The sequence below is a fragment of the Triturus cristatus genome, chromosome 9, assembly GCF_964204655.1.
Source record: "Triturus cristatus chromosome 9, aTriCri1.1, whole genome shotgun sequence".
Lineage (NCBI taxonomy): Eukaryota > Metazoa > Chordata > Amphibia > Caudata > Salamandridae > Triturus > Triturus cristatus.
Genome location: NC_140592.1, coordinates 369187501 through 369204545, shown reverse-complemented (window position 1 = coordinate 369204545; position 17045 = coordinate 369187501).

The following is a 17045-nucleotide window of genomic DNA, read 5'->3' as shown; positions in this document are numbered from 1 at the left end:
GGGGCCTCGGCAGCCTATCGCAGAGCAGGCACATGGCAGGCCCATAGTGGGATCGGGCCCATCCGGCCGCGGGTGCAGCAGTCCATCGGGAGCCCCCACTGCATGACTGCGGCGACGAGCTCCATTGCTGGACCCCATGCAGCGTTTGAGCCCTGAGGGACGCAGCTGTGGCGGGGTCGAGGCCGGTTTTGTGACAGTCGCAGCGCAGCTAGTTTGCAGCCCCCTATAACTTGGCAGCTCAGAGACAGGAGGACTCTGCCCGGTGAGGGTGTGCCCCGTGGGTCCCCACAAGACGTAGCATGGTGGTGGTCGCGGGAGCAGCTAGAAGGGCCCCCCCAAGCAGACAAGCGGTGATTTGGGGCTGAAGAAGCGGTGCTGGGCCTAAGGCCGACAGGACAACTTCTGGATCTGTTCCCCAGCAGCACTCCACCTCGCAAAAGTCCCATATAGCAGTGGTGGAGGTAGGCGACCCACAGGGGAATTTGAAAGGATTGGCTGGCCCCTTGATCCCTCCTAGCGAGGTGTCGCGCCTGGCAAGGGAGTGTGGCCCCGTGTGGCCTTAAAAAGACAGAGGAGCCCTGATCAAATTTGGACAGTGCCAGACATCCTGCGGGGACGACTGCGGGTCGGAGGTCCGGCAAGTCAGGTCTCATACGGAGGTCGGCTTGGCTGGTCGCCTTAGACTGCGGAAGCGGCCGAGCTAGGCTCGGTGCGGCTTGCGGTCTGGGTTGGTCCAGAGTCCGTGAGGCCTGGCCCGTGCTGAGGTCCCCCGACGTGGGTGTGGAGAGCGGCGAGTCGATGTAATCAGTGAAGAAGGCCAGACGCATCGGCGTAATCCGTGGCGTCAACCCCCGCTGCTCGCATTTCTGCTCATTAAGGGGAAAGACAAGCAGGGTGGTGCCAGCCCCAAACAAAGCACCCTCGACCATTATACAACGCCCCCAGGTGGGGCTGCTGGAGGAGATGTAGGTGGAGCGGCGCCCGATAATGCGGCACTCCTGGCTGCCACTATGAAATCAAGGAACGCTTGAGATGCAAAAATCGGTACTGTAGAATCGGAGCTCTCCTTGCTGCAACAGGACCTCCGGAATGCTGTTGGCCGCATCACAGAGACAGAAACACGCATCTTAACAGTAGAAGATCAAGTAACAAACTGGCAATGGTGGCCCAGGAGATGGCCTCACGAGTGGAAGACGCGGAGAGTCGTGCCAGACGCAATAATCTGCGCTTCGTGGGTCTTCCGGAGGGCTGCGAGGGCACCTCCATGGTCCACTTCATCATTAAATGGCTGCAGTCGTTGCTGCCTGAAGACACGCAGTTTACTTGTTTCGTTGTGGAAAGGGCACATTGCGTGCTCACAAAGAACCCCCCCCCCCCACACCCGAGGGAGAACCTGAGACCAGTGATCATTCGTTTACTAAACTACGCCGGCAGGGACACAATTCTGAAATTTGCCAGAACCCATAAGGACAAGTTACTGTTTGATTCACGCCATGTCATGGTCTTCCAGGACTACACCAGGCTGGTGCAGCAGCAACGCCAGTCGTTCATGGCCGCTTAGCATAGGCTCAGAGAACTCAACATACAGTACATGTTGCTGTACCCAGCCAGGACGCGTATCACCTTAAATTCCAAAACCTTCTTCTTTGACATACCGGAGGCAGTCTTTGCCTGGGTGGATGAGAGGTCTCACCTTCGGCCACATACGTCGCTGCCACTAGAATCCGATTTCTCGCAAACCTCAAAGAGGAACCGCTCGAAAAGGAACAACTCCAAATGAAGACATCGATCTGGATCAAATTGGCGAGCCTTGACTATAGAAAATGCATCCTAAATAGACCATAGACACCATATTCTTGGCGCAGCGGAACATAATCAGCCTTTTTTCCCCCAGACTATTCGTTCCGGTTGAACGCTTGGCTGGCGTGGAGGCCCAGCCACAAAAACATCACGCCCCTAGACTTTTATGTTTCTATATCAGGGGAAGTTGGGGTCCGATTGGAGGAGGTTCTCTAGGCTCCCCCGTTGGGGGTCTGGAGTTCCCTCCGCCTTGACAGATGCTCTTTGTTCATGGCAGTATTGGGGTGGGGGAGGGGAGCAGGGGATTTTCTTAAGATTTTCTTGTATTATTGTTACACGTGCACAGACACAATGCCAAGACCCCACACACTTAGTAAAAAAGTTCATCCATATAGACGGTAAATGACTACTCAGACACACCCACCCCTACAGGGGGGACTCACCATTGTTAGCTGGAATGTCAGAGGGATACTGAATAAAATCAAAAGGGGTACCATCCTTCGTCAGGCCAAAAGATATGAGGCAGACATCCTTCTCCACCAGGAGACACGCTTGGTAATAAAGCCCCCTGTCTCACCTGATTAGGGTACCATACAATATATAATTCCCGGTTCACCAGGGAGTCCAGGGGCACCATCATCATACATCGCCATGTCCCTTTTGTTCACACCAGGCACTGGCTGGACCCCAGGGGTCCCTACACAATCATCTAGGGTACGCTGCATGGAGAACAAATTAATATAGGTAGTATTTATGCCCCCCCGAAACACCTTCATTGACAGAATTACACGATTGTGGGGAGAACTCCTGGAGGTCCTGACACTGTTGGGTGGGGAATGGAATGATTTGTATCAGCTCCCAAAAAGAAAACCTTCAGATGGCACCTCCGTGACCCAGAGCATCAGGAGACTCTGGCTCGGGCGGTGACCGATTATCTTGCGGCAAACGTGGCCTCTGCCTCATCCAAAATTATTTTGTGGGAAGCCATTAAGCCTACAATCCATGGAGTGGATATAATATTCCGCACGGGTAACAAACGTGAACGTCGGGCACAGCTAGAAGACCTTGAGCACCACCAGAGGAGCTTAGAAGCTCAACTCGTAGTGGATTTCAGTCCAACTCTCCAGCGTAATCTGCTCCTAGCGCAACAGCGCATGCAGCAATATCTTACTCATGAAGCAAAGGAAATATGGCTAGCCTCAACAACGGATATACCAATGTGGAGACAAATACAGTAAGATGCTGCATAAATTATGCCACGCCACTAAATCCCCCTTAAGCGTTCCAATGCTGCGAGGGTCAGATGGAACCCTGTGCTCATCTCCCACGCTAGTTGCCAGGGAGTTCATACGATACTTTTCCGCGCTTTATAGGTGTAGTGAGCAATTATCAGAAGACCAAATCGCCGAACTTCTTAGCGACATTCCCCCCGTTCTCTTACCGACCATATGAGGGATCAACTAGATGCCCCAATTACAGTAGACAAGCTCACTACAGCTCTCGCCAATATTCGTCCGGGTCGTGCCCAGGACCAAATGGTTTCCCCGGCACATTTCTCAAGCCGCATATGGGTGTTTTGGGCAGGCATTTCATGGCGGCATTACACGAGGCCTACAACCATGTGGCGGGGTTGGAATGACAGGTCTGAGGCCAGGTCTACTGATATAGGGTTTTATTTTCCCAAAAATACGTTTATGCCGACGGGTCAGTCTATTTGAGGAAAAGGTCGCTGGATCCGTCGTGTCGCGAGTCCTTTGGCTCCTATCTGCAGTCCTTAGTTCCAGTTCTCCGGGTTGGGGGGGGGTCTTGGGTGGAGTTCTCCGTCTCAAGGGCATGTAAAGAGAAGGGAGGGAACAGTAGCATCAGGACAGTATCCTGTTTAAGACCGTCAGGCAAGGGGCCGGGGAGTGAAGGGGCACCACACAATCTTGTGCTCTTAAACAAACAAGACAAAAAAAACGGAGTCTAAGAGAAAGGCGTGCTCGGTGCAAACAGTGTATACAACTAAAAAAATAAAAGAATGGGCAGGTTTTGCTCAAGCGGGCCTTCGGGACGTTACTTCTAGGTGTAAGGAGGGTCCCTCCTCCCCACCCACTCCGAGACGCGGTCTCGTACCTGCTTAAGCCACGTTCCCCCTAGAGCGTGGCTCGGCGACTCGTGGGGACATTGGCCTCCTGGCACAGCTCCGGAACTTGGGGGTCTCGTTCCCAGCTCTGCTCCTCGGTCTTCGTTTCCTCCTCCAAGCGCCACTCTGCTTGAATCCACCTCCTCCGGGTTGGTGTCGTCGCACACCGACTTCCGGGATCCGTCTGTTCTTATTGTTAAAAAGGCACTGACGTCAGGAGGGGGCAGGGCTTCGACCTCCTTGTAGCCCAAGTTAAAGGAGCCGGCGTTGTCTTCCTGGGGAATGTGGTGTGAACCCCAGTAGTCCTGCTGGAGGGAGACAAGAGGGGAAGAGAGATGCACTGGAGACCACCAGTTTGTATGAGCCTCTGGATTCTCGTGGTCTGACCCCGCCCCGTCACACACCTCCCCCCTGGATTCTCCCGATCGGGGAGAGGGAATACCCTGGACAAATAGTCAGCGTTCCCGTTATCCTTCCCTTTACGATGACGTACTTCAAACGCATAGGGCTGCAACGACAGGAACCAGCGGAGTACCCTGGGGTTGTGGGCCTTGTTTTAGTACATACATTTTAAGGGGGCATAGTCCGTGTACAGGATGAAGGGGCGTCCCTCCAGGTAGTATTGCAACTTATCAATAGCCCACTTAATGGCCAGACATTCTCTTTCTATTGTGGGGTATTTGCCCTCCATGGGGAAGAGGTTCCTGCTAATATACAGGACTGGATGTTCTAACCCGTCTTCCCTACCTGGGACAATACTGCACCTATCCCAAAGTTGGAGGCATCCGTGGACAATATAAAGGGTTTGCCGAAATCCGGGGAAATCAGAATGGGGCCGGTAATGATGGCGTTCTTCAGGAGTTGAAAGGCGTCAAGCATCTCAATAGTGGAATATAGCAATAATTGTTGGCGCACTCTTTCCTAAGGATGTTTGTTAACGGCGCGGCTATGTTGGCAAACTGGGAGATGAAGCGCCGATAATACCCAACTAACCCAAAAAACGCTTGCACTTTTGGTTGAAGGGAAGGGGGTCTCTGCTATCGCTTTGATTTTTCCATCTGGGGAGCGATTGCACCATGCCCAACGATGTAGCCCAGATACTTGACCCTCTGATATGCTGCTTGGGACTTTTTTGAATTAACATAAAGTCCAGCGTGTTCAAGGGCTTGTAGGATGGTTCTCAGGTGTTCCTCCCACGTTTTACTGAACACAACAATATCATCCAAATAGGCAGAACTAAATGTGGGATACACCTGGAGTATGGTGTTCATAAGCCTCAGGAAAGTGGCGGGTGCCCCATGGAGGCCGAAGGGGAGAACATTAAACTCGTAGAGACCGTCTTCTGTTGAAAAGGCGGTCTTTTTTCTGTCTTCTTCTCGGAGGGGTACCTGCCAGTACCCTTTCGTTAAATCAAAGGTGGTGATGTATTTGGAGTCACTCAACTTCTCAATAAGTTAGTCTACGCGTGGTATAGGGAATGCGTCAAAGGTGGAGATTGCATTTAATGCGCAAAAGTCCATGCAAAACCGTATTGACCCGTCCGGCTTGGGAACCATCACAATAGGCAATGACCAATCGCTGATAGAGGGGCGTATGACCCCAAGCCGGAGCATTTCCTCTACTTCCTTCCTTACGGCCACTCCTCTTGCTGCTGGTATCCTATATGGCCTCTGCTTTGCCGTTTTCCCTTTGGGTGTGTTGATCCTGTGTTCAGCTAGGGTAGTATTCCCCGGGGTGTCTGAAAAAATGTCCGAAAAGGGTTCCAACGTTTGGTTCTGTTTTTCAAGGAGTTCGCCATTCACTGCCAGTTGTTTCAATGTTGTCCCTACCGAGGATGACCTTGGTAGGGTTAGGTGTGTGGTTTTGGGCAGGGGCCCCAACGATTGTTTCAAGATCCTGCTGGCCGATATCGAAAAAGCAATTGACTCTCTCAGCTGGACGTATTTGTTCCAACTTCTTGAAGCCATCAATTTTGGCCCATGCGCGATTACTGTACACTGACCCAACGGCTTCAGTCAGGATAGCGGGTCATCGGTCGGCCCCCTTTCCCATCCGCCAGGTTACGAGACAGGGCTGCCCCCTTTCAACGTTATTATTTGTCCTAGCGGCGGAGCCTCTGGCGGCGTGGGTGCGGAGTGATCCCACGATTCGGGGCTTCGGGTGATCACGGTCCCAATCCAACCATATCGCCCTCTACACAGATGATGTGCTGTTTTTTATGACTGACCCTTGGTTCTTAGGCCCCTGTATCCTGCAGATTTTCCGCGTTTTTGGACAAACATCTGGCCTCCATACAAATCCCACCAAATCAGTCCTTTTTCCTCTGTGCGGAGACCAGGGACCGAGCACTTGGGCAGAGCAGCTGTCGTATGCGACCGCAGGCTTTAAATATCATGGCATTTTTGTTTCACCCTGCCCGAAAACCTCATGGGCACATAATATCACTCCACTCATGACCAGCCTACGGGATGAGACAGCGATATGGTCTCACTTCCCGCTGTCACTGAATGGGCGGTCGGCGATTTTTAAAATGGTCTCCTTACCCCGCATCCTATACAGGTTACAGAATTTTCCCTATGATAGACCACGCTCATGGTTCGCAAAAGTTAATGCAATACATAAATTCTTGTGGGGTGGTGAGGCGGTTTGGGTGGCGTTAAGCACCTGCACGCAGTCTACGTACTGCGGCAGTATAGCAGCAGAGGACGTATATGCAAATTATGCAGCATCCCACTTACTCATCTTCAATGAATGGTGGTACAATTCGCCCACGGACCCTGCATTTGCGCTTGAGCATATGGTAATGGAGCACAAACCCCTCCTCCAGATCCTATATAGTCACACAAACTTAGATTTCTTGCCTCCCGCCGGTAGAACTGTGGTCCGGTTATGGAGATATATGGTTCGACATATGGGGTGGCAGGGCCGCCTGACTAGTATGACTCCGCTATGGCATGTTGCATATCTGCGCGGTTTCCATAAATGGGATTTGCTGGGTATATCTACTCTCGTGACGTCATGAGGGGCACTACCTTTAAATCTTTTCAACAGCTGCAGACAGACTTTCAATTTAACAAGACACAATTTTATAAATACCTCCAGCTGCGACATGCACTCACCCCTCTTCTACATTTACTCAAAACTTTGCCGTATTCCAACCCCTCGAGGGCCAACTGCTAACAGGGAACCTAGGGGCACATAAGATACGCCAGTTATTTCAGACACTGACCACCCACACCTTAGTTACGGGATCTACCCGACCTAACTGACGATGACTAGACGGAGACCCTGGCCAGCCACAGGGGCGCAGCGGTATCCTCAGGCTATCGCCTGATCCAATTTAAATATGTACACCGCATATACTATAGTCCATCCTGGTTATGGCGGATGGGGGCCATCCAGTCCCCAGAGTGCCATTGCTGCAAGAGGGAGGAGGGGACCTTCATACACACAGTATGGTACTGTAGCACAGGAAAATATGGTCCCGGTGGGCGATTTACCAGGGAATAAGAGTTACCACCCTTACCGCTCATGGACCCCTCATAGGAGAACCCTCCCATGCACGTTTGGTATCTGAACAGCCCAGACAATGTCAAATTACCATCTGTAGTCATATGCATCCCGACTCAACCAGTTTTGTGGGGTTTAAGATGCTCTGTGCCATGTTTGTATTGTTTTGCCTGCATGTTCTGCAGGGGTTACAGTTTCAAGTATACATTGGTACCTTTGATATATCTGGTGTTCAGTATGTATACAGCGGGCAATGGCCCTTTATGTACCTTGAAAATGTAATAAAATGTTTAAAAAAAAGAAATCTACTTACAATAGGGGATTTAAATAACGAGGGTTGGTCTGGCAGCCTCAAGAAGGCAGACAGAGCCGAAAGGTACCCTTTGAGGGTGCCCAGAGCACAGCCCTTCTGGGCAAGGGTCAAAATAAAGAGTAGTGCTTGAGAGAGGGAAGGAGAAAGAGGATCAATAGGCCGTTATGTACAATATCTTACAAATTTCTGCTACCAGCAGGTGTACACAGTCTTGGGAGAGGGACACCTGGCTGCTAAAATCACATCACAGACTTCGTCAACTGCCGCCGCTCAATCTCCATGCAACAAGGCGTAGAGTTGACAGGTTTGGGAGGCAGACCCTCCCCTGCCGCTGCAACAGAAGATCCTCCCGAAGGGGCAGCCTGATCAAAATATCGAGGCTCAGATAGAGAAGCTTCGGATACCAGACACTTCATGCCCAGTCAGGAGTCACAAGAATAACTTGGGCCCGGTCGCTCCTGATCTTCTGGAGCACTCTGGACAGGAGTGGTCCGGGCAGAAAGGCGTACAGAAGGTCTGATCTCCATTTGAGAGAAAATGTGTTGCGGAGCAAAAGCCGCCTTAGAAACTCCAGCGTGCAGAACTGTTGACCTTGCGTGTTCTCAGCAGAGGCAAACCGATCTAATCGAGGCTTTCCCCACTTCTGAAAGAGATCTTGCACCACCTCCGGATGGAGACACCATTCATGATCCGCTAGACATTGACTGATGAGTTCATACGCCCTGGCATTCAGGGAACCTGGCAGGTGTTGAACAAAAAGGGATATGTCCTGCTGTTCCAGCCATGTCCAAAGACGCAGGGCCTCTTAATAAAGGGTCCAGGACTCCATCACGCTCTGTTTGTTGCAGTACCACATGGCGGTGGTGTTGTCCGTTATCACCTTAACCACCTTTCCCTTGAGGGAAGGAAGAAAAGCTTTCAATGCCAATCAAAATGCTTGGAGCTCCAGCAAGTTGATGTGGAGTCCAGATTTCGTCGGAGACCAGAGTCCTCTGATCTCCACCTCTCCCATCCCAGGACTGACGCATCTGTCACTTCTGTATAATCTGGTTGGGGAAGGGAGAGACGTCTGCCTCTCACCCAATCACTTTTGGTCAGCCACCACTGCAGATCCTGTGAAGTTCCCTCTGAGATCTGGACCGTGTCAGAAAGATTACCCTGATGCTGCGCCCACTGGAACTTCAGGTCCAACTGCAGAGTCCGCATATGCCATCTGGCATGTGTCACTAGCAGGATGCAGAAGGCCATGAGGTCCAGCAGCCTCAGTCTCACCGGAATCCAGGATAGTGGCTAAAACATCAGTATCATAGCCTGAATATCCTGGACTCGATGCTTGGGAGGATAGGCCCGAAACTGCACTGTGTCCGTAACAGCTCTGATGAAAGGGAGCATGTGAGAGGGAGTCAGTTGTGACTTCGGCGCGTTGATATTGAACGCCCATGAAAGCAGCAGATTTGATGTAGTCTGGAGGTGGGAGAGGACAGTCTGGGGCAAGCTTGCCTTCAACAGCCAGTCGTCGAGGTAGGGGGTGACTGCCACCACTGATCTGCGCAGATGAGCTGTGACCACAAACATCACCTTAGTGAACACCCGATGCTGGTAAGGCCAAAAAGTAGCACTGTGAACCGAAACTGGGTGCGGCCTATGGTGAACTGCAGGTAGCACCGATGGGCGGCGGGACAGGAAAGTGAAAATAGGTGTCCTGCAAGTTAAACGCTACCATCCAGTCTAGGGCAGACAAGACCTGAGCCAGAGTGAGCATTTTGAAATTTCCTTTTTGAGGAAGGAGTTGAGGGCTCACAGATCTGGAATAGGACATATGCGCTTGTCATTTTCGGGATCAGATGTAGCAGGAATAGCAACCACAGCATACTTCTGGCGCTGGAACCCTCTCTATGGCTTCCTTGGCCAAGAGAGACCTGACTTCCTCCTGAAGCAAAGCAAGGTGGTCCTCCGTAAGCCCGTTGTAAGGTGGAGGCATGGAGGGAGGGGTAGTCTCGAAAGGCCTTTCGGACTATTTGAAGAACCCACTTGTCCAATGTGATGTGTTGCCAGTTGCAGAGGTGATGGTTGATCCTGCCACCAACTGGCCGCCCGTGATCTTGTAGGGCTGGAATAAGAAGTTTTAGAGGCTGCAGGGGGAGAAGTGGACTGACTCAACGTCTGGCTGCCTGACCCATGGGGTCGAAAGGTGCCACGCCCACAGCCACACAGAGGTTCCTGAACTTGCGCAGTCTTGTTGCTGGGATATTGGTGGCTCAGCTGAAAGCCTCTTCTGTAGCCACGAAAGGGAGGAAAGGACTTGCCCATAGCCCGTGAGTCCTTAAAGTGCTTCAGGGCCATGTCTGCCTGAACTCTGAAGAGAAGGGTGCCATCAAAGGGCAGGTCCATAAGGGAAGCCTGAACATCCCCAGAAAAGCCAGTAGTTCTCAGCTAGGCGTGGCATTGAACAGTCACTGTTGATGAGATTGCTCTGCCCAGCGAGTCAGTGGTGTCCAGCCCACAAAGAATGGCAAACTTGGCCGCACCTCTCCCCTCTGATACCGCTTGGGAGGAAAAAGGCCCCGGTCTCCTCCAGGATCTGTGGCAGCATCGTGCAACTGTTTCCCACAAGGAGTCGGCATAACAGCCCAATAGGCATGCAGTGTTTACTGACCGCAATGCAAGGCTGGCAGAAGAAAATATTTTCTTGCCCCAACTATACAGACTCTTAGATTGCCTGTTCGGGGTGTGGAAGAGAATGCACCCTGTGAGGTAGAGGGTTTCACCACGAAGCTCTGAGGTAGGGTGGTTGGTGAGAGATTTTGAGTCGCCCAGTGCAGGGCAATGATGGAGGGCAATAGTCCTATTCACCGGAGCCTCTGTGCTGGGCTTGGACCAGGTTCCTAGAAGGACAACAGACAAGGCCTTGTTGAAAAGCAGGAGCGAATCCGAGGAGGATACACCCGGATGCATGAGCTCTGTCAAGATGTTGGTCTTGATTTTCACCGAAGAGAACTGAAGGTCCAGGACATCGGCTGCCCTTCTCATCACCGTAGCATATGAAGTTCCCTATTCCATAGCTACAATATGGGGAGAAAGCAGGCCTGAATCTGTGGCGTTATCCAGTCCATTGGCCTCACCCAATTCCTCATACTAGTCCATTTCATGCTCAGGCTGGTCTTGTCAAGGTTCCAGTGACCCCTCACAATCCTCCTCGATTCCTAGCCCCTCAAAATAAGGCTGAGGAATTGACCTAGGACCCAAGGATGAGGTCGGCAACTAACTGGCATCGGTAGACGCCGATCCAGCTGTGTCATCGTGGATAGGAATGGGACTGGTGGCATCAGGAGTCTAGGGGAAGGTCAAAGGAGCATGACCGGCGCTGGTCCGAATCCACCATCAGGTCCATTGGGGGGGTGCCGGGCCAGATCTGCCAGTGGAGAACCCAATGGAGCCCCCACTGACCCAAAGGTGCGCTGGGAGGGTCTGGCCTCCGAAACATGAGGCACATGTCATCATAGAATTGTTTAAACTGGGTGGGAGTCGTTTTCGTTCCTGGAAAGGCAGGAAAGAGTGGAGCTGAACCAGGCACAGGTTTAGCAGAACGAGGCCTAAAGCGTCAAGACTCCTCCATCACGTCTGCCGACTAACAGGGAGAAGATAAAGCATGCTTTGACTTCGTGTGTTTCTTATGCCTCTTGCCTGACTGACTCGATGACTCCAAGCGGGAGGACGAAGACTTAGGACTCCCGGAGAGGTGCCAGTACCTTCCTCTCGACTGGGACTGGGAACGAGACCTCTGAGACGAGCGACGTGGAGCCAAACGCCGGGCCGCAAGCAGTTTTAGGGACCGCTCCCTCAAACACTTCAGAGCCATGGCCTGGCACTCAGAGCACAGTTTCCAGTCGTGGTCGCCCTCCAGGCACCAGAGACAAATTAAGTGTGGATTTGTCACTGACATGGCGCAATGGCAGGTGCCGCACGGTTTGGATCCGGAAGTATTCTTTGTCATCGAGGAAAAAAATCTACACACCAAAAATCATCGTCAAAACGTCAAAAAATAAGCCTGTCAAAAAGTGACAGAGGGTAGCTCTCTTCATGGAGCTGTGCTATTTGGGGCAGAAAGAAAAAACTGACGTCAGCACACCAAAGTGGCACCTATATAGGTGACGCGGTCGTCACATCCCGGGCATACGCCTTTGCCGACCCCACGCGGAGCTGACTGATGCCACCTACCAGCGCGCAAGGGTATTGCTCAAGCAAAAGTCTTCCAGATCCAGCCTGATGCCTGGGATATTCTAAGGTAAGGAATCTGAGGATAGATGTCTCTATCAGATATAAAAATTACAACTGAGGTGGTCCCATTTTTGCAGCACGACTCACAATTATATGCTATCCGACACATGAGAATCTGCGCTTGCTGAGAGTATGTGCCAACTTATGGGAATTTCCTTGACCATGTTCTCTTTCGATGGAAAACTGATGCTTGATTACCCAGTGCATAGTTACGGTGCTTCTGCAGACAGCAAATACGATCTCCTGCCTCTTCGCTTCTTGACATAATACATGGAGGACATGCTGTCTCTTAACCCACAAGCCTTAAACCAGAGGTTAACATGCTTTAGGCACTACATGTTATCGTTTCCAATCTCAGCTCAAGGCTGTGAAAGATTTTCCTAGTTTAACAAGAGATTTCTGGTGCTCAAATCTTCAAAGTGAACTTCTTATCTGTTAAAGAAAACATTAGTAGAGAGCAAACAATGCAACTGTGGTTAATAGGAGTAGAGTGATGTGGAATTATTGCTTCACTCCACATCCGTCATTTAAATGTGGACCAAACCACTGGAGTGACCTTAATTTTGACGTTGTATCTCCATCAACTTGTTTGCACAAAAGCTGCAGTTTCTCTTCTGCTATTACCATGCACAGTCGACAGAATGATATCAGGATATTGGAAATCATGGGTCCCAAAACGGCCTCGAGTTGGTTCTCTAAGCAAAACATTTAATTTAAGATAGTGGTTACAAGATCATGATGTTCTGAGACAGGATGATCGAAAAAAAAGTACTTCGCCATCACAAGTGATGAGATGCTCCTTAGAAATAGCAAGATCAGAGTTGGTAAGAGAGGAATTTCCTTGTTGAGGGTAAGACCCTGTGTTTGAATCAAAGTGTAACTTCAATGACAACTCATCCCACTTCAGATTATACTTTTAGCAGCCCACAGGTCCAAACAGGTAAAGACGTTATAATTGCATTTACACAGGTGAAGACATGTGACTGAAGAGTAGCACCAAGAAATGGTATTACTGGATATTGTTGCAGGATCTCAAGAATTTGTCATTTTTTGGGTAGGTAAGGATATAAAGATAGTCATCCTTAAGATCGATTAACTGTAAGTTCTTTAATTTAGAGGGAAATAATAAATGTTTCTGGCTGTTTCAGGTCCAAAATGCACTTGTTTTCTAACTGGCGAGGATGTATCTGCAGCAGAAACCTTATCCTCTTCGGCTTCTATCAATAGCATTTGAAAAATCTTTTCCATTGACACCGTTCAGGGAAAGAAGCCACCTTTTTAAATGGGGGTGATATGAGTAACATGTTGTGATAACGTGTATTATTAGTTGGGGTGTAGTTGGGGTGGATGGTAGGCCAGCACAAGCAATAATGTCAATGTTCTTGCTAGGTTCATTAAAGGAGTCACTCATTTAAACCAGAGCTCAACCCCTGATAACAATGGCAGAGAGGTTGGACAGACAGAGCCTGAAACTTGGTGAACCTCCCGGCCGATGTGATGACCACCAAGAAAACTGTCTTGAGTGTCAGAAGTGGGAGAGAACAACTATGCATGGGTTTGAAGGAGAAACAAATCAGCTATTTTAAAACCAAATTAAGGTCCCACTGGGGCATAACGAAAGGCTTGGGAGGGAACATGTGTTGAAAACCTTTCAGGAAACGTGTCAAACCATGACTTGAACATGGAGAGATAATCAGGCAACCAGAAGGAAGCTGTTCTGGCCGAAATATACCCATTAACTGTTCCCAGACCAAGGCCTTTCCGGTCTAAAGACAAAACAACCAACAACACTTCAGACATGGGTGCAGATAGTGGATCAATATGTTTGTCAGCACACCAAACCACCTATTTGACTAATGGCAGGCATATACATCTTTGTCAATGGAAGTCTGGCTGCCAAGGTGACCTCACAGACCTCGGGAGGGAAGTCGCACACTCTCAACTGTCGCATCTGAATCTCCATGCATAAAAGTGGGGTGTGTGGATTCGGGTGCCGAACCCTGTTTTGCAAACCATATTTTGCCCAATCCACAGCCACACAGGAAAACTTCAACCGGGTTGGTCATGATCTATTTTAGAAATCGGGGGAGGAAAGTTATCAGCAGGAAGGCCTAAAGGAGTCCCGTATTCTAGTCTAGTTGTATTAAGTCTCCAAGTAAGAGCCACTTTGGAAACTGCAATGTGCAGAGGTGCTGGCTTTGTATGTTCTCGGCGGTGGAGAATAGATCTAGCCAAGTTTATCCCCAGTCCTGAAAGAGTCATTGGTCCACCTCTGGATGCAGCCACCATTCGTGGTCAGTGAGGCGACTGCTGAGTTTGTACGCCTAGAAGTTTAACGATCCAGCTAGGTGCTGCACGACCAAGCCATCTCCAAAGGCACAGAGCCTCCTGGCACAGGGTCCACTACGCAAATCTTGCTGCAGTACTATATGGTGGTAGTGTTGTCAGTGAACACATGGACTAGCTTCCCTTTGATGGAGGTCAGGAAAGCTTCCAGTGCCAAATGAATCGCCCTCAGCTCTAGAAGACTGATGTGGAGTCAAGTCTCCACCAGAGACCAGAAACCTCTGATCTACACCTCTGCCATATGGCTGCCTCAGCGAAGCATCGGTCACCACTGTCAGCTGGTAAAGGGAGAGGGGTCTGCTATTGACCCAATCTCGGTCCAATAACCACCATTGCAGATCTTTTGCAGTCTCCTTCGGGATTTGGAAAAGACTGGAGATTCCCTAAGTGTTGAGCCTACTGGGACTTCAGATCCCACTGCAAAGCCTGCGTATGCCAACAAGCATAGTTTACCAACAGAAGTCCACCAGACCCAGCTGTCTCACCGAAGTCCAGGACTGAGGTTGAAACATTGGGATCGTAGTCCAAATGTTTTGAACTCTACGCTCCTTATGGTAGGCGCCGAATTGCACAGTGTCCAGAATGGCTCAGAAGAAATGGAGCATCTGAGAAGGAGCCAAGTGTGACTGACACGCAGATTGATAACCCTAGCAAATGCAGGATGCCCGCCTTAGCCTGGAGGTGTGTGACGACTATCTGGGGCAAGCCTGCCTTCAGGAGCCAGTCATTAGGGTCCAGGAAGACTGGAACCCCTGATCGGTGCAGATGTGCTGCAACCACCAGCATCACCTTAGAGAACACCTGAGGGGTGCTGGTGAGGCCAAAGGGGAGCACAGCGTACTGGAAATGCTCCTGGTCCACTGTGAACGCAGATGGGCCTACAGGACAGGGATGTGAAAATAGGCACCATGCGGGTTGAGCGCTACCAATCAGTCTCCATGGTCGAGTGCAGACAGGACGTGAGAAAGCATGAGATTGCTGAATTTCTACTGCCTCAGGAAGGCATTGAGAGGGTGTAGGTCTAGGATAGGACGGAGACCCCCCATCCTTCTTGGCCACGAGAAAGTATCAGGAATGGCCTACTTCTGACTTTGGCCAAAACAGCTTGCACTTCCAGGCGTAATAAAGAGAGGTAGTCCTCTGTCAGCTGATCTGAAGATGGTGGCAGCCATGGCGGGATATCTGTAAATGGTAGGGTGTAAATCCGCCGGACAATTTGTAAAGTTACGACAGCTAATGGGGCAGGTGGTGCCTGATCCTGCTAACAACTTGGTGCCCATGTTGGTGTGAGGGCTTTCTAGAGAGACTTGGAGGCTGCAGCTGCCAGGGGGTTGGGGGTACTGAGCAGACCTATGGCTTTGGGTCCCACAGGACTTGGGGGAATCACATCCACGGCCACGAAAAGGCTGGGAAGCCTGTTGGTCTTGGTGGCTAGGTTGGAACGGACCAGGCTGGTAGCCTCTACCATAGCCACTGAAGGAGCGAAATGAAGAGTGAGGCTGGCATGGTGCTATGGTGAGCTCAATCGACTGGTCAATTACCCTACTTTCCTTAAAGCACTGAAGTGCCAAATCAGCCACGTCGTGAAATAGATGAGTGCCATCGAAAGGCATGTCAATAAGGGATGCCTAGACATCCCCTGAGAAACCAGTTTATCTCAACAGGGCATGGTAACGTTGTGCCACTGATGAAGCAATGGTCTTGCCAAGCGAGTCTGTGGAGTCCAGCCCACATCCGATGATGAACTTGGCTGCAACCCTGCTGTCAGAAAGAGCTGAGTTAGGATGGCATGGGTCTCCTCCAAGACCATGGGCAGCACTTGCGCAGTGGAGTCCCACACTGTGTGGCTATATTAGTCCAAGAAGCATGCATTGTTCACCGACTGCAGTGAAAGACTGGTTGAAGACGGACTCCTCTTCCCGAAGGTATTCGACCTCTTGGGTTCCCTATCCAGTGGACTGGTGGAAAATGTGCCGGGGTGAACCTTAGATGTAAAGGCGTGCATCACCAGGCTCTCAGGGGTAGGGTGCTATTGAGAAAAGCTGGGTCGTGCTCAAAGTTGGTCCGGATTCAAGAAGAGATCCAGAGGGTCCGACTGCCAGCGAGGATGAACCTGCTGGCGTTAAACTAGTTGTGGGCACCTCCCAAACCTGAGTGGCCAGAGGACGTCCAGAGGGGTCTAGTTGCCCAAAGATGAAATTCATGGCTTACACAACTCCTTGAGTTGGGCCGGGGTCACTCCGACCACAGGGAAGTCAGGTAGGCAGGGACCCAGACTCAGCCTTCGTGGGGGATATTTGGGTTGACAAAACGTTGTGGTGAAAAAATTATGGAGGTAGCTCTTCGGGATCTGCACTGAAGCCTCAAAAAGAAAAGAACTGAGGTCAATTCACCTATATAAGCACTGCGTACATCACACCGAGCGCTGACAATGGCGCCCTCAGAGCCATTTGGTGCCACATACCAGCGCGCAGAGGTCCTACTCAAGATTTTTCAGATCCAATCTGACACCTGGGGCATATTCTAAGGTAAGCAATTTGCAGCTAGAGGTCTCTATCAGATATATATTAATTTTGCACTTTGCAATATAACTAGAACACTTTAGGACAAATTAAAACAATCACATTGAGTCAAAACCACATAAGAAAAAATAAATCTATATATAATATAATT